The sequence below is a fragment of the Nothobranchius furzeri genome, chromosome 5, assembly GCF_043380555.1.
Source record: "Nothobranchius furzeri strain GRZ-AD chromosome 5, NfurGRZ-RIMD1, whole genome shotgun sequence".
Lineage (NCBI taxonomy): Eukaryota > Metazoa > Chordata > Actinopteri > Cyprinodontiformes > Nothobranchiidae > Nothobranchius > Nothobranchius furzeri.
The window spans coordinates 27,920,231-27,944,377 of NC_091745.1; the positions used below are offsets into that span (position 1 = coordinate 27,920,231).

General features: G+C 44.9%; 1 long non-coding RNA gene across 2 annotated transcripts; it reads left to right on the forward strand.

The window, feature by feature from the left end:
* The first annotated feature begins 723 nt into the window (after positions 1 to 723).
* On the forward strand, positions 724 to 1,412 carry LOC139069914 (uncharacterized). Of its 2 annotated transcripts, XR_011520584.1 has the most exons (4): positions 724 to 809; positions 892 to 949; positions 1,024 to 1,093; positions 1,186 to 1,412. It is a non-coding gene; the product is annotated as an uncharacterized lncRNA (long non-coding RNA). The 2 variants fall into 2 exon arrangements; XR_011520583.1 differs by lacking the exon at positions 724 to 809 and having other exon boundaries at positions 850 to 1,093.
* Positions 1,413 to 24,147: the final 22,735 nt, after the last annotated feature.

Genomic DNA, 24,147 nt, shown 5'->3' on the forward strand with positions numbered 1-24,147 from the left:
TAGGCCCCGCCCACAACGCCGCGGCTGCTGCGATGTTTTCTTTACTGGGAAACGGGTAATAATGGCTCTTTTATGGGAACAGGTTGCCGACCCCTGGTTTAGCGTGACGTCTTAGCGTGACGTCTGATATATATATATATATATATATATATATATATATATATATATATATATATATATATATATATATATGCCCTGATGTGGGGCTGGGGGGTGCGTCAACATGGTCGGGACATAGAAGGGGGTGCGCGGCTAAATAAGTTTGGGAACCACTGCGTTATAACAACGATCACACACTAGGAATGTTATAAAGCGCCTATATAGGACAGTTTCTTTTGTATATCATCTGACTTTATAAACTCCAACAACAATGTGCTTCTATTTTTTTTTTCAGGCTAAATCTACCCAAGACGTTGGCTGTCAGACTGATTTAGCTGCAAGAATGCACTTGTCCAGGCTGACGTGAAGCCTTACCTGTAGCAAAGGTGAATTATTTTTAATAATCTTCTATGTAAACATTTTATTATTACCTTCTAGTTTTAATTTGTTTTACAGATTATTGTTACACGTGATTTTATGCTCTTTTAAACATTTATAAATGTGCTACTTCTTTGTTTTTTACATAGCCACCCAGAATTAGAGCTCACAGCCTCAGTGTGTCTTGTGACACAGGGACCATGACGGAAATTCATCTTCCAGAAAGTTCCAGAGCAGCGTCCACACCCCCTGAAAAGACCATGATGTGAGGTGTCTGCTGTTGATTCCAGCTTCCACCTCAGTGACAGTGCAAGCTCAGTGAACTGTTCAAGGTAAAATAAAAAAAAAAACTTTCAGAATTTTTAAGATATTAACAATTAAATAAGTATGTGATTACATCATGACATCATGAAGGAGGCTACTGATTCTGGCCCTGTGACACTTGGTGGTGACGTGTGAGCTGATTCACCTGGTAAATAACTTTTACATTAAATATTTTGTTTTTGCTATCAAAAGTAAATTAACTAATAACCTGCATTATTGCAGGACACTCAGCAAAATATGGGCTCCACACCATGAGGCAGGCACACGTTAATACTCTATAAGAGCACATAAGGTGAGCAACACCACATATTATTATTACTGTACATTGTCCTGGACTTGTTTTCTTTCTGCATGATTTGTTTTCTTTCTGCATCTCATCATTAGCCTGTCTGATCACCTGATAACTCCTGTCATCTGGTTGTGACAGCATGAGGATGTCCTCACACACCTGTAACCTATCAGCTCATCTGGCAGAATAGAGAGAGAAGAGACAACACCACATCTCCTGTTCCTGGAAAGCCTTCAGCCATCCTTCGATGACTGAGAACCTCCATCAGCTCTGTCTCCTGTCTGCCTACAATTATTATAATAAATATTGTGTTTGACAAGTTTTTTGTGCTGCCAAATATCTCAATTATCACATTGTTGCATGTTTAACTTTCTCTATTGTGATGAATTAAACTAGCACCTCACTGTTAAAAGCTTGTTTTAATTTCAAGCATGTTTAAGTATTTATTGACATGAACAAAAACAGGAAATATATAAATTGAGATTTATTTATTTAATATAACAAATAAGGGGGAAAGAGTAATTGAAAGGCACATTCTTCTGGAAGCTCCTTATCCTGACGACACCAGCAGAGACCAGCTGCAGACACCAGAGGACCTACAACCAAGAGATCAGCTAGTATCAGAAAATAAATAATGAAATCAGGGCAGTTTTAGTGGGCTGAACACATTACAGAATAATTTTCTCATGGGGTAGTTTCATAACTTTCTGCAGCAGAGTGTAACTTGAGCCCAGGGCTACCGGAGAGCTGCTATCCAGCACGTTTCAGTGGTTTTCCTGCTTTAACAGGTTAGATTAGCTGTTAAGCAGCTCAGCTATTTGTTGCTGATTAAAACCAGGTGTGTTGAAGCAGATAAACCTCTAAAACATGCTGAATACTAGCTCTCTAGGGCCGTGGAGCCAAACCCTGCAGCTAATCCAATGCTATGACTAACGGCTACTTACCATTCAGAGCTGGTTCTGTTGGGTCGGTTCCGCTAGTTTCAGGCAACTCACAAGCTCAAAACAATAAGGCTCAGGTCCGCTTGTCTCCTCCAATGAGACTTGGTCCCATTCTTCTTGAGTGTCTGGGTAAGGAGGGGGAGAAACATCCTCCACTTCTAATAACTGCTCAGAGTGAAGGGAGCGAGCATCGTCTAGTTAGCCATCGTCTTCGTCACTGCCGCGGCTCCGCCCTCTCGGTCCTCCAGGCAACGCCTACTAATGTTGCAGTTTTTAAAATTGATACGTGGGTGGAGTAAGACTCTGAGGGGGGCATTACCACTTCTTTAAGGAGTTGGAGAACACACCTCGATGCAGGATGATTACTACTGTAACAGCCCATGTCTGTCACCTGGTGCCTATCGGCTTTGGTTGAACTTGTTAAATTACTTATATGTGTGAAATACAGTTTGGAGGTTATTGTCTTTATTTTTGTGCTGATTTCTGTGACCTAAGAGAAAGGCAGCAATATTGGTTTATTGATCGTTTTGTCTGCCTGACTTCTATAAGAGGTGAGTTAGGAGACACGCCCCGCCCCCGAGAGTGGTACTCCCTCACCTGTCTGGAGGACGCTGGAAGCAGGAGGAAGTGAGTTTGATCGGACGCTGCCAAGCGGTGTTATGGACTAAGGATTATCGCACCAATGACTAGGGAGAGTCTAGCGGACCTATGTGACTTATCTGATGTGCTGGAGGAGTAAGCTGGGAGCGTTTGTTCTGGTGAACCGCCGAAGCAGCGGTCTGTCGGGACATCATTGGTACCGTGAGTAAACAGCTGATCGACGCAGCGGTTGCTGCAGCTGCTGTATACTGAATCTACAACGATGATCTTAGTTCTTTTCTTTTTGCTGAGTATATTATGGACGCACGTTTTTCTTTTCTGAACTGAACTGAATTTATCTGAACTGAACTGAACTTATCTGAACTAAACTGAATTTATCTGAACGGAACTGAATCTATCTGAACGGGACTCTCGGACCTTTCCATTAATTATTATATATGTTGTTGCAAAAGATCTGATTTAATACACCCCCGTTTTTGCCTTTTTCTTATGTGATTATTTGGGTTTGTTTGTTTCAGTCCAGGTTAGGGTGATAAACACTTCAAATTGTTTACATCCTTTGTGTTGTGAAGTGAGTGTGAGTTACAAGGGAAAGTAGTTAATAATTGTATTTATTTCTTATATGTCAGGAGAGAGACCTGGCTGGCACCCCAATTAAATCCCTTAGTTACACCTGCTTCCGTCACACTACTACCTGGTAGATTCCAGCCTCATAGTGCTTTTTTTCTTGAGCCTCTAGTGATTTTTCTGGATTTATATCTTTGTGTTTTTTTATGCTCACACCTGCTTCAGGAATTTTGGAGAATCTCTGTTGAAGGAACTCTTTGGATTCTCTATACTTGTCAGGATACTCACCGCCTCTACATAACCTTCTGGACGCAGCTCCCCAGTGTTCTCCATCTCTCCAGTCTCTCCACTCCTCTGCTTCCCACACGCTCCCTCTCCTGGATCTACTCACCTCGACTCACCCAACTCTCGACCTGCCCCTCCCTATTCCTCCTAATCTCCTTTGCCCAGTAAGTCTTATCTCTGCACCTCCCTCAGTTAAGACTTACTTCTCAGGACTCACCTTATTTTGCTCTCCCCTCCTCAGATGCTGAGTATGGACTTTACTCCATCCACTGGATGCTCCACTGCGCTTTTTGTTCCCGTTTATTAATAAATTCCTTATTTTGATCATTACTACCTGTGAGTGTGTTGATTCTGCATGTCCTGGGTTAAACTCCTTCCCCAGACCATGTCAGAATCATCCCGCTAACCCAGCAGACTCAACCCTCTCAGATCTTCTTCAGAGAATGTCCCAACAGGAGCAGACATTACCACTGCTTATGGATCAGCTCAACGCAGCCCACAATCGTTACCAGCAGTTGGAGGCCCTGGTCCGGCAGATCCATGACCGGGTTACGCAGCCGCAGCCACAGACTTCAAGGTCGGAACCTCAAGCGGCCGCTCCTGTTGCCCTCGGACCGGGAATTACTGTTTCCATGGAGATAACCCATTTTCGTCCAGCCATTTCTCCTCCTTCACAGACATTCAGCGGTGAGTTTGAGGAGTGCTACAGCTTCCTGCTCCAGTGCCGGCTTGCGTTTGAACGCTCACCTGGAGCCTTTCCCACGGATTCAAGTAAGATTTCTTACGTTATTGGACTGCTGTGTGGAAGAGCCCTACGGTGGGCGGAAGCTAAGAGCCATTGTGCTGCCTTTTTTAGCAGGACCTTTTGATGAGTTTTTAATGGACTTTACATTAACCTTTGGACAGACAGAGTCTGTGTCAGATATTGGGAAAAGAATCTGGAACCTGTCGCAGGGCCGACGATCGGTTGCAGACATGTCGGTGGAGTTCCGAACCTTGGCAGCTAGGACTTTGTGGAACGAGGAGGCGTTGATAGCTGCATTCACGGAGGCCCTCAGTGATCGTGTACGGGATCAGCTAGTGCTGTGCCCCGAACCTCAGTCTCTCAAGGGGCTCATTCGCCTAGCCATCTCCATTGATAAACGTCACCAGGAGCTACGGCATCCCGGCAGCAGTGCCCGTCCAGCTCCCATTCCTGACCGAAATCTGGGTGGCCATCGCTCCTTTTCTGAGACCACCACAGCTGTTGAACCTATGCAGATGGGTCGCACTCACCTTACCCCAGAGGAACGGGAACATCTTTTGAGGTCAGGTCTCTGTTTATATTGTGGGGGAACCGGACGCTTTGCCAGAGCCTGTCCTGCTCTGGGAAAAGGGAGAGCCCATCAGTAAAGCCGGGGCTACTGGTGAGCGGGATTTCAGACTCTTCCAGCTCCTGTTGTTCACAGCTCACTGTGTATTTTCATTCTGAACATTTTCAGTTAGAAGCTCTGGTGGACTCAGGTTGTGAGCAATCTATGTTGGATGTCAGTTTGGTAAAGAGGTGGAATATACCTACCACCCGTTTGTCGTCTCCTCTCACGGTTTCATCCCTGGATGATCGCAGATTGTCCACCATCACTCACCAGACCATCCATCTGCAGATAAAGGTATCAGGTAACCACACAGAACTTCTGGCATTTTTTGTATTTCCCTCTCCCCAGTCTCCATTGGTTCTTGGCCATTCCTGGTTGAAACACCACAATCCCCAGCTGAACTGGAGAACCAGTCAGATTGAAGGATGGAGTCCAGAATGTTCTATAGCCTGCCTTCGCCAACTCTCCAAAATTCCACAACCTCTCCTTCTGAAAAGATAGACCTCTCCAACGTCCCTCCGGCCTACCATGACCTCCGACAGGTATTTAGTAAGGACCATGCTTCTTCTCTTCCCCCACACAGACCTTTTGATTGCAACATTGAGTTGTTACCCGGAACCCCACTTCCCTCCAGTCGACTATATCACCTTTCCAAACCTGAGAGGGAGAGTATGGAGAAATATATCCAGGAGTCTCTAGCAGCCGGTCTTATCAGGCCAACCACCTCACCATTGGGAGTGGGGTTTTTCTTCGTTCCTAAGAAGGAGGGGACTCTCAGGCCATGTATTGATTGCAGGGAACTGAACCAAATAACGGTAAAAAACAAGTATCCTCTGCCTCTGTTAACCTCCACATTTGAACCCATTCAAGACGCCACCATTTTTAGCCGCCTGGATCTCAGAAACGCGTACCACTTGGTACGAATCAGACAGGGTGATGAGTGGAAAACTGCATTTACTGTAAGAATCCGTTAGGACATTTTGAGTATGTGGTAATGCCTTTCGGCCTGACTAATGCTCCTGCTGTGTTTCAGTCTCTGGTGAACTCTGTTTTAGGAGATATGTTGAATAAGTACGTGACTGTCTACTTGGATGACATTTTAATTTTTTGAAAGACTTTGGAAAAACATGTTTTGCATGTGCGGTCTGTGTTGCAACGACTCCTGGAGAACCGGCTTCATGTGAAGGCAGAAAAATGTATGTTTCATATCTCTACTGTTAAGTTTTTAGGATTAGTGATCGAAAGTGGGAGACTGAAGGCAGACCCCGAGAAGGTCCAGGCAGTCACAGAGTGGCCTACCCCCTCGTCACGTAAACAGCTTCAGAGATACCTGGGTTTTGCCAATTTCTACAGAAGATTCATCAGAAATTTCAGTCAGACTGCCACACCTTTAACCAACCTCACATCCCCTAACCGCCCGTTTGTTTGGTCCACAGAGGCCGAAGTAGCCTTTCAGAAGCTAAAAAGATAATTCACGAACGCTCCAGTGCTCCATCGCCCAGACCCCCAACTCCAGTTTGCACTCGAGGTGGATGCCTCAGACACCGGAGTCGGCGCCGTGTTGTCACAGGTATCACCGTCCGACCATCGCCTTCACCCTTGTGCTTTTTTTTCTCGCCGTCTCACCCCAACAGAGAGCCGATACGACATGGGCAACAGAGAGCTCTTGGCGGTAAAACTCGCCATTGAGGAGTGGAGGCACTGGCTTGAGGGAGCTGAGATTCCCTTCATCATCTGAAAGGCTAAAAGACTCAACCCACGACAAAACAGGTGGTCCCTTTTCTTCTCTCGCTTCAACTTTCAGATTTCATACCGACCCGGATCCAAGAACATAAAACCAGATGCTCTCTCGAGACAATATGCTTCTGACCAGGAGACGGAGCTCTCCATCATCCTACCCCGGGCGTGTGTTGTGGGATGTGTGACGTGGGAGATACATGACAAGGTACTGGAGGCACAGAGAACTGACCCTGATCCAGGTAAGGGACCTCCTGACAGACTCTGGGTTCCGCAGGCTGTGAGAAGCAAGGTCATTCACTGGGCTCATACTGGCAAATTTTCACTTCAACCCGGAGTAGGACGTACAATAGCACTCATCAGACGCACATTCTGGTGGCCGGCCATGTACCGTGATGTCAAGGACTATGTTTCAGGTTGTCACATCTGTGCTCAGCAGAAGGGTGATCACCAGACTCCGGCTGGACTGTTAAACCCTCTGCCGACCCCCTCTCGACCATGGTCTCATGTGGCTCTGGATTTTGTATGTGGTTTACCGAGTTCTTAGGGATTTACCACCATACTCACCATTGTGGACAGATTCTCCAAAGCATGCCATCTCATTCCTTTGAAGTCTCTTCCATCTTCTACTGTTACAGCCAAACTGCTCATCAGACATGTTTTCCGGTTACACGGTATCCTGGAGGAAATATTGTCTGATCGTGGTCCCCAGTTGATATCCAGAGTCTGGAGGGAGTTTGCAGAGGCTCTGGGGGCTCGAGTCGCCCTTACCTCTGGACACCATCCCCAGACCAATGGCCAATGTGAGCGTATGAACCAAGAACTCGGGGCTATGTTACGCTGTGTATGTTCCGCTCACCCATCATCGTGGAGTTCACACCTCCCCTGGATCGAATACGCCCACAATTCTCACGTCTCTACAGCAACAGGTCAGTCCCCTTTTGAATCCTCCTTGAGTTATCAACCTTCCCTGTTCCCACCACAGTCTCCAGCCCTCACCACGGTTCCACAGTTTCTCCGGGGGGCCAAATGGGCTTGGGCCTCCACTCGGGCGGCTTTGGACAGGACGGCTGACACCAACAAATGGCTTGCCGATCGCAGGCGGCCTCCTGCCCCGTCCTACGCTCCTGGTCAGGAGGTTTGGCTCTCCTCCGAGGATATCCCCCTGAAGGCATCCAGCCGCAAACTTTTGGCCAGGTTTCTGGGTCTTTTCACGATTCTGGACATCCCTACGCCCTCTACGGTCCGGCTGGCCCTGCCTCCCTCTCTCAAGGTTCACCCGGTGTTCCACATGTCCTTGGTGAAGCCGGTGACCATGAGCCATCTCTGCCCTACGCCTGCTCCTCCCCCGCCTGCACGGTTCTACAAGGGGTGTCTGGTTTATTCTGTTTGCAGGATTCTGGACTCCCAACCCCGTGGCAGGGGCATCCAGTACCTCGTTGACTGGGAGGGGTACGGTCCGGAGGAGTGTTTCTGAGTTCCACGCTCCTTTACTGAAGATCCGTCCCTCATCCGGGACTTCGAGGACGCGTCCGTTGGGGGGGGGGGGGGGGGGGGGGTACTGTCATGAGTGGGGTGAGTACTCCTGTCGCACATTCCATCTTTGAGTTGTTTTTCAGGAGAGGGAGACGCCCAGCTGCTTCTAGTTAGCAATCAACCGCACTGGCTTCTTAAGGAGTTGGAGAAAACACCTCGACGCGGGATGATTACTACTACCCAGTAGATTCCAGCTTCATATTGCTTTGTTTTCTTGAGCCTCTAGTTATTTTTTCTGGATTTATATCTTTGTGTTTTTTTTATGCTCACACCTGCTTCAGGAATTTTGGAGAATCTCTGTTGAAGGAACTCTTTGGATTCTCTAAACTTGTCAGGATACTCACCGCCTCTACATAACCTTCTGGAAGCAGATCCCCAGTGTTCTCCATCTCTCTAGTCGCTACACTCTGCTTCCCACACGCTCCCTCTCCTGGATCTACTCACCCAACTCTCCACCTGCCCCTCCCTATTCCTCCTCATCTCCTTTGCCCAGTAAGTCTTATCTCTGCACCTCCCTCAGTTAAGACTTACTTCTCAGGACTCACCTTACTTTGCTCTCCCCTCCTCAGATGCTGAGTACGGACTTTACTCCATCCACTGGATGCTCCAGTGCGCTTTTTGTTCCCGTTTATTAATAAATTCCTTATTTTGATCATTATTCCTGTGAGTATGTTGATTCTGCATGTCCTGGGTTAAACTCCTTCCCCAGACCATTTCAGTTCAGCTAAAGGTAAAAATTAAACTGTTAAACTAGTCCTACTCAAATGACAGGTGTTTAGACATTTTTGCTGTCCAGTTTTTTTAAATTATTTTCACAGATTTCAGTTTTCTGCTGTTTCAGTTAAGCTATTAAGCAGATTCAGCTTATAGTTTAAGCTATCCAGCATTCAGACAGCATTTCTTTGGGGCACCACTGATTACAGGTGCAGTTGAGGGCAATACCTCTTTTAACAAAGATGTTGAAGGGGTCATGTTCACCCAGTAAGACTGATGACCTGATAGACAACTTTATCAACAACGAAGTGTCTACTGAGGCTTTTAGGCTAAAAGATGTACATTTAAAATAAAAGTACATTTTTTTCTTTCAGGTTTTCAAATGAGACCTGCAGTTTGTCCTTTCACCACTTTTATTCTGCTCTCCTGCTCTGATGCCTGGCTGCTTTTCATTTACCCAGGGCAGAGGTTTCAGTCTGGGGAACCTGTTTTTTTTTTTTTTTTTACCGTGTCCTGTCTGGCTGTGAAGCAAGCAGAATTGATGTCTGAATGCTGGTGACAAGCCTTACAGATTTATTCTCAGGTGGAGCATCAAAGCATTTGCTTTTAATGTCACGCCTGATACTTAAAACTTTATTGTTATTGTTGTTGAATGCTTTGTAATTCCGACCAGACACGGAGACAGAGGTGAAAGAGAGAGGAAAAGAAAAGGTGGGGAGAGAGAGAGGGGGGGGGGGGGGATGTTTCCACAAAAACAAACAATAATGAACAAGAGTCTGCTTCCAGACCTGCAGAAAAAAGACAAAAAAAAACAAAGGGACACAAAAAAAGGGACACAACAACAATACAACAAGATCTACCTATCACTGCGTCAACTTGATGAAAAGAAAAAAAAATATATATATATAATCAACATTGCTTAACTGAAGAATCACGATAATAAATCACAACGCATTAAGTGCCCACCATAGTCTTAAGACCTGTGTTTAACGTGCCCAAGCCCATACTTTTGAGAGCACCATGTGAGCACCTGTGTGTGTACACGCGCTTGTTTATTTAAGGTTTTTCTATAGGAGCGCCCAACAGAGAGTGTGAGGGACCACAGATCTGCCCCCCAAAAATGCGCAGGAGACGGGGGGAGCTCCAAGTCCCAGAGATCCAGGCGCTGCCCCAGAACGCAGGAACCCCAAGGAGACTGCAACCAGGAAGGCCCCCGCCCCCCTCGAGAGGCACAGAGGATCGCCCCGGGGGGCCACAACCAGCAGCCGGCAGAGTCCCCGGAGATATAAGCGGCAAGCCCACAGGCCCGCCCGCAGCCTCCCAACCCCTAGCCGTCCGAGCCCGGGACCCAGCGACCCGGGACCCGGGGGCGACCATCCCCGCCGGGGACCCAGCAGAGCCCAGGGACCCAGACCCCACCAGGCAGCCACCGGGATCTAACAGGCAGATGCCAAAATCTTAAACCCCCAGACCCGGTTGCCCCGAACACTCAGGCAGACCAAGGCACAAGCCCCCACACCAGGTGTGGCAGGGGGAGGGGGGACAGAGATCTATATCATCAAGAGAAGTTCCAGGAGAGGGGAGGACCCAAAGGCCCCACCTGACATATACAGTCATACACAAACACAGTCACACGCTCCCTCCCTCATGCTCACACATGCACATACAACCCAAGACTTACAAAAATGCACGCCGGACACCCACTCATGCTCCCCAAACACACCCTATTCACTCTGGTCCCGGTACTGCTGCACATTGGGTACAACCATCACCGGTAACCAGAGTTTGACCCTTTCTGCTGGGGTGCTGATGAGCAGGCTCCCCCGCCCAACGCTGAGCACAGCAACCCACCACCCCAGACCCCAACCAGACGGCCAGATCTCCCTCCTAGCCTCCAGCCCCAGGAAGCCTAGCAACAACAGAGGTGGCTAAGACCCCTAGTCTCCCTCCGCCTGCTCCAATATAGTGTTGTGTGATCATGAGGTGTATTCCATGGGTGTGGTGAGTGGGCAGTGCGGGCATCATCCAGCATATGCCAGCTGATGCCACCGCACCACCCCACTTACACCCTCAGCCATCAGTGTCTAAGTGGGGTTTAAAATTGGAAGTGGGCACCGGCACTCGGGAGGAGGCTGAAATATCCCCCTGCCAAATGCTGTTGAATGTGCTCACTCCCAAGGCCCTAAGTGTGTGTTTGTGTGGAATGTCGTCAGTGGAAGTTTATAAGGTGCAAATAAAATTGGGGGGCAGGTTTCCACAGGAATGCGGAAATGGGGTCCATACCCGCACTCCCTGACTTGCCCACCCCCCAAGGTCCTATGTGTATGTTTGTGTGATGATGTGAGGGAGCAGGAGGAGAGAAATATGCGGGGATGGGGAGGAATGGCTGGTTGGGCTTAGCCCTCCAGGGAGCCAGCTCCCCTACTGGCCCCAATAGGCACCTCTGTTGTCAAACTGCCACCCAGGGCATGGAGACCCCAGCCCATCCTGCCAGGGCCCAAAGCAGCAGCATTACAGAGCCTCACGGAGTCCGAGGGCACCAACCCAGCCCCACCCCAGCAGAATATATAAGACATGGGACATCCAGGTAAGGTTGGGTCCTCCCCCTCCTGGACCTCCCCCTCCCCTGTGATGGAACGGCAGAGGAGCCAAGGCCTACCTGAGGCCCCCGAACCCGGGCCAGGCACTGCTGTGTGTCCCTGCCTTCTTCGCGGCAGCATATATGTCAGGACCCGACCCCCAAGGCCCCGCCCAGATCCCCACACGGGGCCGGCCACCCCCAAACCCCGAGCCCCCAGGCCCCCACCCAGACCCGCCCAGGGGCATTGCAGCCGCCAGGCAGTGACCCATGGCCGCCGCCAAGATCCCCAAGAGGCCCTACTCACAACCGCCAGCAGTCCACCCCCCGAGGCAACCCAAGCACCTCCAGAGGGGGGCAACGGCCCCCCAGTCCCAGACACCCCCAGTGAACCCACCTCCAGGGAACATCCGGATACTCCAAACTCAGACCCCCCCCCCCACACACACACCATCCTGCAGGGCAACATCAATGACCCCCCCACCCTCGCTATGTGATGGAACCGATCAAAGGAGCCCAGAGAGATTCATCTGAAGTGGAAGCAGAGGCTATATCAAGTGCAATACGATCTAACAAAAGATTTCTATACTGGTTAATGCAGTATTTTTCCAATTCAAGAGGATAGTTTTCTTAGCGATGCATATGGCAGTCAGAACCACGTGAACCAAAGATGTTGCAATCGGGACATCGTCCAGCTTCCCCAGTAAACAAAGAGAGGGGGAAGTTGGGATATGACATTTCAGACATTTTGACAGATCCTCACATAGTCTACCCCAAAATTCCTGGACAGGTGGGCAGGACCACAGTGCATGAATGTAATTGTCAGGAATGTTGTTTGTGCAGTGTGTACAGGTGTCAGACGACACAAACCCCATCCTGAACATCCGATGAACTGTATAGTGTACTCTGTGTAGAATTTTGTACTGAATTAATTGTAAATTGGGGTGTCTGATCATTTTAAAAGTTTTTAAACAAGTTTGGGACCAGAAATCCTGGTCAAAGCTAACTGATAGATCCACCTCCCATTTTTCAATAGGGATTGCAATTTTATCGTCTATTTTGGACAGTGTCTTATACACTTTAGACAGTAGTTTGGGGGGTTTGAGATTATAAAAGTCTTATACCCTTGGTGGTGTTTGTAATTCTATTTTATTGAGCTTAAATTTTTGTTTGACTACAGATTTAATTTGGTGATATTCTAAAAAGCTATTCTTATCCATTCCAAATTGGGAGACTATTTGATTAAATGGGATGAAGTCCAATCCTTCATATATGTGTTCCAGGTATAGGATTCCTTTATTTTTCCAGTCCGGAAGGTTCATCATTTTGTTGTTTTGCAAAATGTCAGGATTGTTCCAGATAGGTGTGCGTCTGCATGGTACCAGTGAAGACTCTGTCATTTTAAGATACTCCCACCATGCTGTCAGAGAGGTGCTGATACTAATACTTTTGAAGCTTTCATGTTTTCTTATGCTTGAGCTAATAAATGGTAAGTCTGAAAGCTCTATCGTATTGCAAAGTGTCTGTTCTATATCTAACCAGGACTCGTCTAATGGGTTATCTTGCAACCATCTTGGTATATATTGCAGCCTGTTGGCTAAGAAATAATAATAAAAGTTGGGTAAATCCAGTCCTCCTCTGTCTTTGGTCTTCTGAAGCGTTTTTAAGCTAATTCGTGGAGGTTTATCCTGCCAAAGGAATTTAGTAATTGAGGAGTCCAGAGATTTAAACCAGTCAGTTGGTGGTTTGTTTGGGATCATCAAGAATAAGTAATTTATTCTGGGTAAGACCATCATTTTAATTGTAGCCACTCTCCCCATGAGTGATATTGGTAAGGATTTCCATCTTGCAAGATCATCTTCCACTTTCCTTAAAAGTGGGATGTAGTTTAGTTTGGTTAGATCTGCTAACTTGGGAGAGATATTAATTCCCAGGTATGTGATATTCCCTGACTCCAATTGTGTATTAAGCAAATTGACAAATGAGAAATTAATTGGTAGAACTGTGGATTTTAACCAGTTTATAGAGTAATCTGAAACTTTTGAAAAAGAGTTTATCAGTTCTATTGCTTGGGAGAGAGAGGATTGAGAATTCTGGAGAAAGAGTAAAACATCATCTGCATAAAGACTGATCTTATGTTCTATTTTCTTACACTTTATCCCTTTAATATCTGTTGTTTGCCTAATTGCTGCTGCTAGTGGTTCGATAAAGATAGCAAAAAGTGAGGGGGAGAGTGGGCATCCCTGCCTGGTCCCCCTCTGAAGACAGAAGCTAGCTGATATTTGGTCGTTCATCCTGACACGTGCTGTTGGTGAACTGTATAATGTTTCTAGCCAGTTTATGAAGAAGTTCCCAAAGCCAAATTTATGTAAAGTTGCAAATAAGAACTTCCAGTTAAGTCTATCAAAAGCTTTTTCTGCATCTAGAGATAATATACTAGTTTCTATGTTTCTACTGTAAGAGAAATCTATCAAATTAAGTAATCTACGTGAGTTTGTGGATGACTGTCTACCCTTAATGAAACCAGTTTGGTCAGGGTGTATTATGAAGGGGGTTACCTTCTCTAATCTTTTGGCCAGGGCTTTACAAATTATTTTGAGATCAACATTAATAAGAGAAATTGGGCGATAGCTGGTTGGAAATGCTGGGTCTTTGCCTGGTTTTAACAAGAGACTAATATTGGCTGAATTCATGTTTGGCTGTAATCTGCCGCTCTCTTCGATTTCCCTCACCATTCTGAAAAATGTTGGTGCCAGAATGATCCAGATTTCTTTGTAGAATTCTACTGGGAACCCGTCTGGACCTGGAGCTTTCCTATTAGTCATGGATTTAAGGGCTTCCTGGAACTCCGCTGATGTTAGTGGCGAGTCCAGGACTGTAACTTGGCTGTCTGATAATTTAGGAAGTGTTATCCTGTCAAGGAACTCATTGATCTCATTATCTGATGGGTTTATCTGTGGTGAGTACAAAGTTTGGTAAAAGTCTCTGAAGGTGTTGTTTATTCTTTCAGGGTCATTAACTATATTCCTGGTTGAGTCTTTAACAGCGGATATGGTAGTTTTCTCTTTATTTATTTTTAATTGGCTAGCTAAGAATTTACCTGATTTATTACTATGTTCGAAGTTTTCTATTCGTAGTCTTTGTGCTAAAAATTGTGTCTTTTTGTCAATAGTTCCATGAAGTTCTAATTTAGCTTTACGTAATTTGCTCATTGACTCTTCTTCTGTGGATGCCTCTAAAGACTTGATGATTTCCTCTAACTCCTGAATACGTTTGTTTTCTGTTTTTTCCTATGTGATGAGAAAGAGATTATTTTACCTCTCATCACTGCCTTTCCTGCCTCCCAAAGAATAGGTGCTGATGTTCCAGGCAGGTCATTATGTTCTAAATATAAAGCCCACTCCTTTTTAAAAAAATCTATAAAACCTTCGTCTTTAAGCAGTGATGTATTAAACCTCCAGTTTTTGCTTGGTGGGATTGTCTTCTTATTTACCAGAGTTAAAGAAACCGGAGCATGGTCGCTGACAACTATGGGGTGTATCTCAGTGTCTGAAATGTCAGCCAACAATGAGCTGCTGACTAGAAAATAATCCAAACGTGAGTGAGAGTGATGGACGTGCGAAAAAAAGTATACTCTCTACGGTTAGGATGAAGAGATCGCCATGCATCACAAAGCCCATAATCACTCATGTACTGTTTAACTATGTTAGTGGATTGCCAATTGCGCTGAGTCCCAGCTGTACTGAGCCTGTCTGTTGAGGAATTCATCCAAAAATCAAAATCACCTCCAAGTATAAGTGGACAGTCCAAGTGTTCGGAGAGTACAGAGAAAAAATTATGAAAGAATGGAGGGTCATCAATATTTGGACAGTATATGCTGACGATACATAAGCGTTGGTTCTGTACAGATAATTTTAACATTATAAATCTACCCTCTGGATCAGAAACTGTGTCCAATACTGTGAAATTGATGTTTTTGTGTATTAAAATAGCTAGACCTCTTTGCCTAGAGTTATAGCAGGCAGAGAACATGCTGGGAAACTCAGGTGTCTTAAGTTCATCTGTGGAAGTGGCAGATCTATGAGTCTCTTGTAACAATATTACGTCTGCTTGCACTCTCTTTAACTGATCAAAAATTTTTAATCTCTTCTCTCTAGAGCCATTCCCATGTACGTTCCATGAGACAAACCTTAGTGCACCCATAGATGTGTGTGTGAGTAGCTAAAATATGACGCCTTCATGTGAATAGGATGGAATAAATATATAAATGTATAAATAGTATGTTAATAAATAACAAAAAAGTAAATAATAATAATAATAATAATAATAATAATAATAATAATAATAATAAAGATCCAACAGTGTTTGTGGTTGTTTTATTTGACGCATAAATTATGATATTGTGCTATGAATTTAATATATCTGTGTGTGTGCGTGCGTGTGTGTGTGTGTGCATGTGTGTGTACGTGTGTGTGTGCATGTGTGTGTGCGTGTGTGAACCTGGTTTTAATGAGCCCATCTGAGTCAGCAGGTTTCCAGGGTAACACAGATGAATGCTAATATCCTGTCATAATTTGGCATTGCTTGAAACAAAAAAACCTGCAAAGTTGTTCAAAAATTCTTTTCCGTGATTGGCTGACCTGTAGATCAGTATTGACTGGGAGAAGCCCAATCCAAACAGGAGCAGTTTGAAGCTGAGAGAAGGAGCCATTGGGAGCAGTTTGGAGTAAATATGTCTTGTTAAATAGTTAGATTTTTGTCCTCTTCTCCCAGAAGTTCTCAGAGCATTAACCCTTTGATGCATAATGGTCACTACAGTGGACAGGTACTCAAAATTGTTATTTATTTGTTTTTGCTATTAAGCACAGCTGTTGAAGACTTTATTGCATTTGAGCCCCTCCATTTGGACTTCAGTAAGTCAAGCCAACATATTTCATGCTCAGAAAGCACGCTGTCCACTGAGGTGGACATGTAATAAATTATTTGTAAATTATAAAATTTTACAAGAAATATTTGTTGAAATTTGTTTCATTCACACCTAAAGACGAATGAAAAAAATTGTTAAAAAAATCATGGTTGAAGATTTCATAATTCATGCATCAAAGGGTTAACCATGGGGCAACAAGAGGGCAGGTTCTTGAAAAAAGCATGGGACTCACCAATGTTCACCCCAACTCATTCATGGTGAGGACCAGCCCACTGGAGCAGAAGAAGTTGTGTAGAATCTGTTTATTAGATACAGACTGGGTACTAATCAGGGCTACGGGAACCACGGCTTGGGTGGGAGCTGAACGGGCATCCACACAATTCAGAGTGACTACAACTCCAAAGTCAGGAAAACTGCGGCTAGTGGGAATGCTGTGAACACTGGAGCCCACCACAGCATGACATGACAAGATCCAGTGAAACAAAAAAAAATCCATGGTTAGCTAGAGCTGTCACCCAAGAGCAAGTCAGGCACTGAACTTCACCAACCAGCCACTTGTATTGATAAAAATTGGCAAACTTGTTGGCAGAATGCTGCAGAACAGCGTCGGCCGTTACACAAGAAGCGAGTGATACCATTAAGAAATACAAACAGAGAACCTAGAACATGGACAGGAGGAGACACAAACAGCACTTTATCCAAGCTTCACAGTCTTCTCTTGACAAATTCAAATTATACATCAAAATATCTATTTTTATCCTGTCCCACCTGATGTGTCTCTCTCTGCTGTAGGACAAGTGGTTGTGTGACCATCAGCGTCTTCTGCTGCTTACAGTTTTAACTTCTAGTTTTCACCCAGCAGATGTTTCAGTTTTCTTCAAGTCTGAGTCTCATTAAAGGAAGGAGTCAGGAAGTGAGAGACACACGAGTGGGTGGTTACCAAGGTGACCCTAATGACCCACTGGCAGCAGCTTTTACATTTCTGTTTATCCTGGTTCTATTTACACTAAACATAAACCCACAGCAGCAGAGAGTGACGTCGTCCTCTGCTGCCCGCAGAGTGATGCCACGAACAGCTGGCGGCTCTGACGAAGACGGAAACATGTCAGCCAAAGGTAAAAAAACATCAAATTACTACACTGTGTTAAATAAGAAAAAGATGATGATTATAAACCTACAGTTTATACACAAAACATAGAGAATTGTTTTTAGATTATGTTTAAAAACCCTTTATGAGTGTTGGGCCGTGTCTGCGTCAGCACCCTTTTAAATTCCTGTAGAACTTTCTAGGTTAAGACCTTGTTCTGGTTCATTCATCTAAATGTGAAAGCATGTGAACAGTGAGATGATTCAGAAAAACACGCTATATTAAATAAAAAGGGGACATAGTTACAAGAGAGGTCTGGGTTTTACCTAAGTTGGAAGTTTTATTTAAAGGTCTACTTCACCAACTGATCACTTTTCAAATAACTCAGTTAAAAGCTGCAGGGAAGGGAGCAGATTATTTACAGATGAATGGATTGAACGATAGTTGAGTTCATCAGTTTAGAATTTAAGTTTCTATCGTTTATAAAATCTTCACAGCTGAGAAAGTGTACCGACCAATATTTGTCCCACTTTGCTTTTTGCTAACACATATGGGAAAGTGTTCAGTTTTAAGACAGAAGAAAATCCGTACAGATTTGAGTCTCATTAAGGAATGTTCTCGATCCACATCAGAAGAGAGTTGCCTGCATTCACCAGTTAATTGCAGCTAAACCTCAGTACCATTAGCCCTGCTCGGCCGCGCCTGCCACCCGCCGATTACTGCACATCCACTCTCTTATTAATGTAAATCCCTGAAAGAAAAACATGACGGAGGAGCATTATTTACCCAGCGAGCTAGTTGGCTCCAGTGCTCCAGTTTTTAATGAGTCTTAACCAACCACCAAAGAGGACGATTTAATATTCCATCCAGCAGACTGCTCAAATGAAAAAATAAATAAATAAGCAAATAAATTAAAGTAAGAAAAGGTTGCTGCACGAGGAGGCGCCTGCTGAGGTGAATATGCTCCATTTTAATTTACTGTTGAGGAGCAGAGGTAATCCATCTATGTTTGTATCTCAACAAATGTAATTTAGACCCTGCACTTATCTTGTCTGCACCAGGTGATATACAATACTCCTTCCTTTGTTGACTCTTTTGTTTTGAATTAATCATCATGTTTGTCCCATCTCTCATTATGCAGCCCAGGCTGCGGCGGCCGACTCCAGCTATACTGCATCCTTTGCAAAAACACTTCTAATTGATAACAAGCTGACAGTATTGATTTATATGAAAAGCTTGTCTAGTTATCATATTTAAACAGACTCTGAAATCCGTCTACCTGAAAGCCACTGTTGATCGTTTGTATTTTTACCGAGTGTCAAGGTCTTGTTTTTGAAACGAATTAAAATGCATCCAAAGTACACCACAAAAAAACATCACAGTGAATGCAAATGATCGATTTCATGTCTGCATCTGTCACTGCTTCGTCTCCTCCAATTTAAAAGTGGAGAAGGTGTCCACCATCACCTCAGTTGCAGCTGACACTCTGCTTGGGCAGCTGCCAGAACACCCTCATTTTAGAAATAGCCGGGGCTGATGAATGACTTCACTCTGTCACATCAGCTAACAGAGCACCGGCCACCCATAGGGTCGACAGGGAAGCGCTCAATCCGCTGTGACGAAATTACAGCTCCTATCAGCCGATGCAGTGAGAGCAGGGGCCTGCAGACAAAAGCCAAATCAAGGCTTCATCAGGGCTGAATCTCTCCCTGCTGCATCCTAACTAGGTTATCTCCATGTCTCAAACTTTATCTGATTGCTTGAAGAAGAAGATGGAGCTTGCAGTGGAGATGTGTCAATGTCCTCAACCCAGCTTCAATACTAAATCAATGTAAACATCTCTAGAATCTGGGCCTGCAAACACTTTCATTTTTTATTTATTTTTTAACGTAACCCAGCAAACTTATTGAATCACCATTTCATCACAAATCAAGATGAATGCAGGATGTTTGAGTCAAACACCCATGGTATTCCTGCAGAGCAGGGGGGGGGGGGGGGGGACCAGAAGGAACGGGTTGGTTCTGGTGACACGGTAATTTCTTATTCTCCTCTTGTCTTCTGGATGGGGCTGATTAATGTGGCTCCTTATCACAGCGAGCTGGCAGAACCGGGACAGATTTCAACCCAGCTCTCACTTCTCTGGCAAGTATGAGCTTCCTGTCTCTCAGTTGTCATGGCAACAGGAAGAAAATATGAACATCTGGATTGGTTGGAGGGAAGAAAACAAACGTTTGAACCAAATAAAACTAACGAAAACCAATAAGGACGTAAAAATTAGGACATGAACATTGTGATGAATTAACCTTTGACTTCCTTGTCTGAACCGCTCCATCATTCTCAGGTTTTGGTTCTCTTAGTGACATCGATTAATGGCGTAGAGACCAGCACAGTTTGCCATTGTGTTTTCGCCTTGTTTTCTGCTGTAACACAGCGCAGCGTTTCTGACGCTGATCTGCTGCATTTTATTCTAAAAGAAAGTAACTCCTTCCAAAGTAAAAAAACAAAATCTATGCTTATTTGCATGTGACAATGCAAACATACAAACTATTTTGTCTTCTTTTTTGCATTCTTGACAAATACTTTAAAAGATATTCACATAATGATGCTGTGTGTGTAGCATTACTTAAAGATTAAATATTAAACAGGTCCACAGACAGCTGAGGGCAGCTCTCAAGAACAGAACCAAAGAAAGTTAAACAGGAAAATCCCAAGTTGGCCCCATAAGCCGTGTTTCCATTGCTGCAACTGTGGTTCTTTTTCCTTATCAAACACAAGAGAGAGACAAGTTTTGTCCAAACTCAGTGTGGGGCGTTTATTTACACAACTCATCCATACATCACCAACACTTCATGGGGACAGCGTCCAGCTTCGATCTAAACACCTCGGCTGGAAATCCTTCTGCAAAAGCCCTCTCTCCTACACCACGCAGCATCAGTTATACCCTTCAACCCCCACCTCCCTTTGATTCTGGGAAATGATGGGGTGCTACTTCCACCTCCTAATATGGTCAAAAGTAGTTGAGACTTACATAAGCTGGACTGAACAACATGTTGTGGAGCACGTACTCAGCAGCTGGGCTTGATAAGCAACTTGCCAAATTGCACGTACACAGGACACTGCTTTTAGCTCCTACAGATCCCCCCCCATGGGGGTGTCCACCCCCATTAACAAGCTGGCTACATAACATATAACATAACACATAAATGAATGGTAGCACAAACCAGTAAATGGGTGTTAAATGGCAAAATGACAAATACACTACAAACTTCAACCAAACTATATAGGTATATATGTAACGACGAAGTAACTGCAAACCAACACTTGGATGAGTACACAAAGTAAGTATCAGCTTCAAAACACAACATGGAATGTAACGTCTTTAACCAGCTCAGTAACACATCAAAATGCATGCGCACACTGTAAGAGGGCGAAAACCTGTCCGCTGATCTTAACAGGAAAAATTCCCCCTTGACCTCCTGGCCCAAACAGGACGATCGCATAACGCACAGAGTGAGCATACAAGTCTAGCCTAAGTATATGGCAGACATTAGGTAACAGTGAATTAACAAAAGAACACACATAGGAGAAAATGAACCGATGAAACCTTTCAACAGAGAACAAAAATCATAAGTATGATCGAGCATTAATTACCCTTAGCAATATTGCAACCAGTAACTGTACGTGAATATGCAATCAAAAATACAAACTCATGTGAAATAAATGATTGACGTGGATACGAATGAACGACTAGATGATGTCGATGTGACTAAACCTATAAAAAAGTTAAACACAACAGTAAGTGTAATGAATATACTTGATGTAACAACACAACTGCTCAACCGAAATAGAAAACGGAGTCAGAGTCCCAGTTGCAGAACTGAAAAAAAGAAATGGAGTGAAGAAAACACAAGAGTCAAGTTCAGTTTTATTGATGACTGCTGCAGGGGTCTTGTCGCTGGAAGAGGACTTTGAGGCCGATTCCTTAGTCGAGTACATGTAACCACAACAACAACATCTCTGATGAGACGCAAAGATTACTCCACCGTTGTCCCATCAGCCGTCCCATTCTCCAGGCACATTGGCTGTCGTGCTGAGTCCATTGCGGCCATTTCCATTTGCACATATTGAGACGACGCAGCAAGGTTCATTTGGGCAGCCAGAGTTTGCTCCCACAGTCTCCTCGCAACAGGTAGGATGCAACATGCCAATAGAGAAATCAGAATTAGTACTACTATTGCACTAATTCCTGCTTTTACCAAAATAGCTCCCCACTGACCCAATTTGAGGGCTAAGGAGTCTAGGGACCAGCTTTCCCTGCCTGCATTCTCCCTCAGCTCTATCTTTAAATCTTTCAATTTCCTCATTCCTTCAGTAAATGCACCATCAGGGGCCGTATTACTTGGAATGTAGGTGCAACATTCTTGCCCACTGGAGTTCAGAAATTTACAGAGCCCACCTTTCTCGGCCAGCAACCAGTCCAAAGCCTGGTCATGCTGCAAAGTCATTTTGACGGTGGCATGAAGTTGTTCACCCAAGAGGCCAAGGTTATTTACTGTGTAATTTAAGATTCTTTGCTGATTAAAATAAACATAGTTGATCCATTTCACATTCTTATTTATTGTTATCCAAGGAAGAATTGACTCTAAACCTGCTATTACCTCATCTCTGGCTTGAAATTCTATGGGAATTCCTGTTGGCAGTCCTATGGCGTTTAAATGCACTTTATGATCAAACACATCATACCTCTTTGTCCTACGTCTATTGGTAGTCTCCAACTGAAGTAATTCACTCACACCTTCATGCAAGATAGTCACTGGAACTTTCATACGTACTAGCGTACACAACCCAACCCAAAAACTTGGCAAAACATTCATTAGAACATCACCACCACACATCCAGTAGCTGTCGGCCACTGGAATGTCTTGCTCACCTATGAGATCCAGAGTGGGAATCTTCATCGATATGTCATCACAATCCTGACTAAGAGTTACAGGGTTTTCATACCAAACAGGGGTGTCAATGAGAAGTGGTGTCACATTTGCATGCGGGAACCAGGATAATACCCAAGTGACGTTACAATTGACAGATGTATTACCTACGTCCACTCCTCCATCGTCAGCGAAACCTCCACTTGCAAAACATTCATAATCAGCACTATAATCAATTTTGTAGTCCGTTGGAGGACCATTTTGGTCTGTTTGGATCTCAGATTCAGCACATTCCTCTAGGATGTTATATTCTGCATATTTTCAACATATTTGTACTTATCTCGTGTACCATGGAGCAATCTGCATTGGAATCCACACAATGGCATCTTAAGAAGAGGTGGAATCTTTTTATTTATCTCTATTTCCTTTCTAGTCTTGCATGTGCGTCGTTGTGTAATGGCACAGTCACTAGAAGTATACTTTTCCGGAACAACCTCAGGTAACATTCCGGGTGCTTGAGCGCACACTATGCAGTCATTAGGAGTCATTTCTCTTGTCGTATACAAAGCCCATTTATACCAACTATTTTGCATGGCGGCAGCCCAAAGCCTATCCTCTATAGCCAATTGTCTGCTCGCTCTAGGGTAGATGGGCCCTGTGTTACTGCCGGACCTAGGTCTACTTGGCCCAAATAGTGGCTTAGGTACAGCTTTGCGATTGGTCACTTCTTGTTCATTTTGTCCTTTCTGAGTGAGATTACGAACATGGTTACTACCAGAGGTCGCAGTGGGAAAGCCAGATTTCACAGCTACACCTCCTGTGGGAGTTGTAGTACTGACAGCTGGCTTAGTGGTTACGCTTCTCAGCTTGCTAATTGGCGTTGTTTTAGATCTTGAAATCAGTGGAGTCACTAGCTGTAAAAGAGAGGAAGAGCTCCAGTCGGCCCTCACCTCTCCAACGGGGGCTGTGGTAGTCAAAACATCAGGGATTACAGTAGTAGCAGCGCCAGTAGTCAAAACATTACTTGGAACCGTGGTTGTAACACCAGTTTTAACAATTGCTACGTCGAATGCAGGCAGGGATGCCGACCTATGTTGCATCCGGCCTGCTGAATTGTACTTAACTTGATCACGGTGTGCTGCCTCGTCGTTGACCAAGTCGTCTGGCGTATGCTCTTGTGATGGGTCGATGAGTTGCTCCTCGGCCATCGTCTCCATCTTCACCTCCTCCAGCACCATCATCAGACCCCCTAGTGTTATCCAAAACAGAACTGTCATCAGGCTTAGCACGCCCTTCTTTCCTCCGGCCATCATGCCGGTTTGTTACGTCAGACACAATACTGCCCTGAGTTTTGTCTTTGACTTTCGTGCAGTGTGTCAGATGATGCCACGTCGATCCTCCTTCGACCTGGACTGCTGTTGGCGTTGCTCGAACCACTTTGTAGGGACCCTCTCGTCGAGGTTCGTGCCACTTCCTCCTGAAAACTTTGATGTACACCTGGTCTCCAGGAACTACTGGCCCGTCTGCGCCTGCGCTAGAGACGAGCTCCTTTCTCTTTTCCTGCAAATAGATGGCTTTATGGATGCTGGTTAGTTGCTTGATATAGCTTTTGAATTCAAGCTCTAGCTGTTCCAGCGAAGGCCCCTTGTGGGGTCCTCGCACAGATTTTGCAGATTTTAGACTTCAACGTCAGATTCGCTCACTCGACCATCCCTTGGCTCTGGGGGTAATAAACTGATCCTAATCGTTGCTTTATCCTTAGTTGCTGCAACACACCTTTAAGGACTTTTTCAACAAAAGCA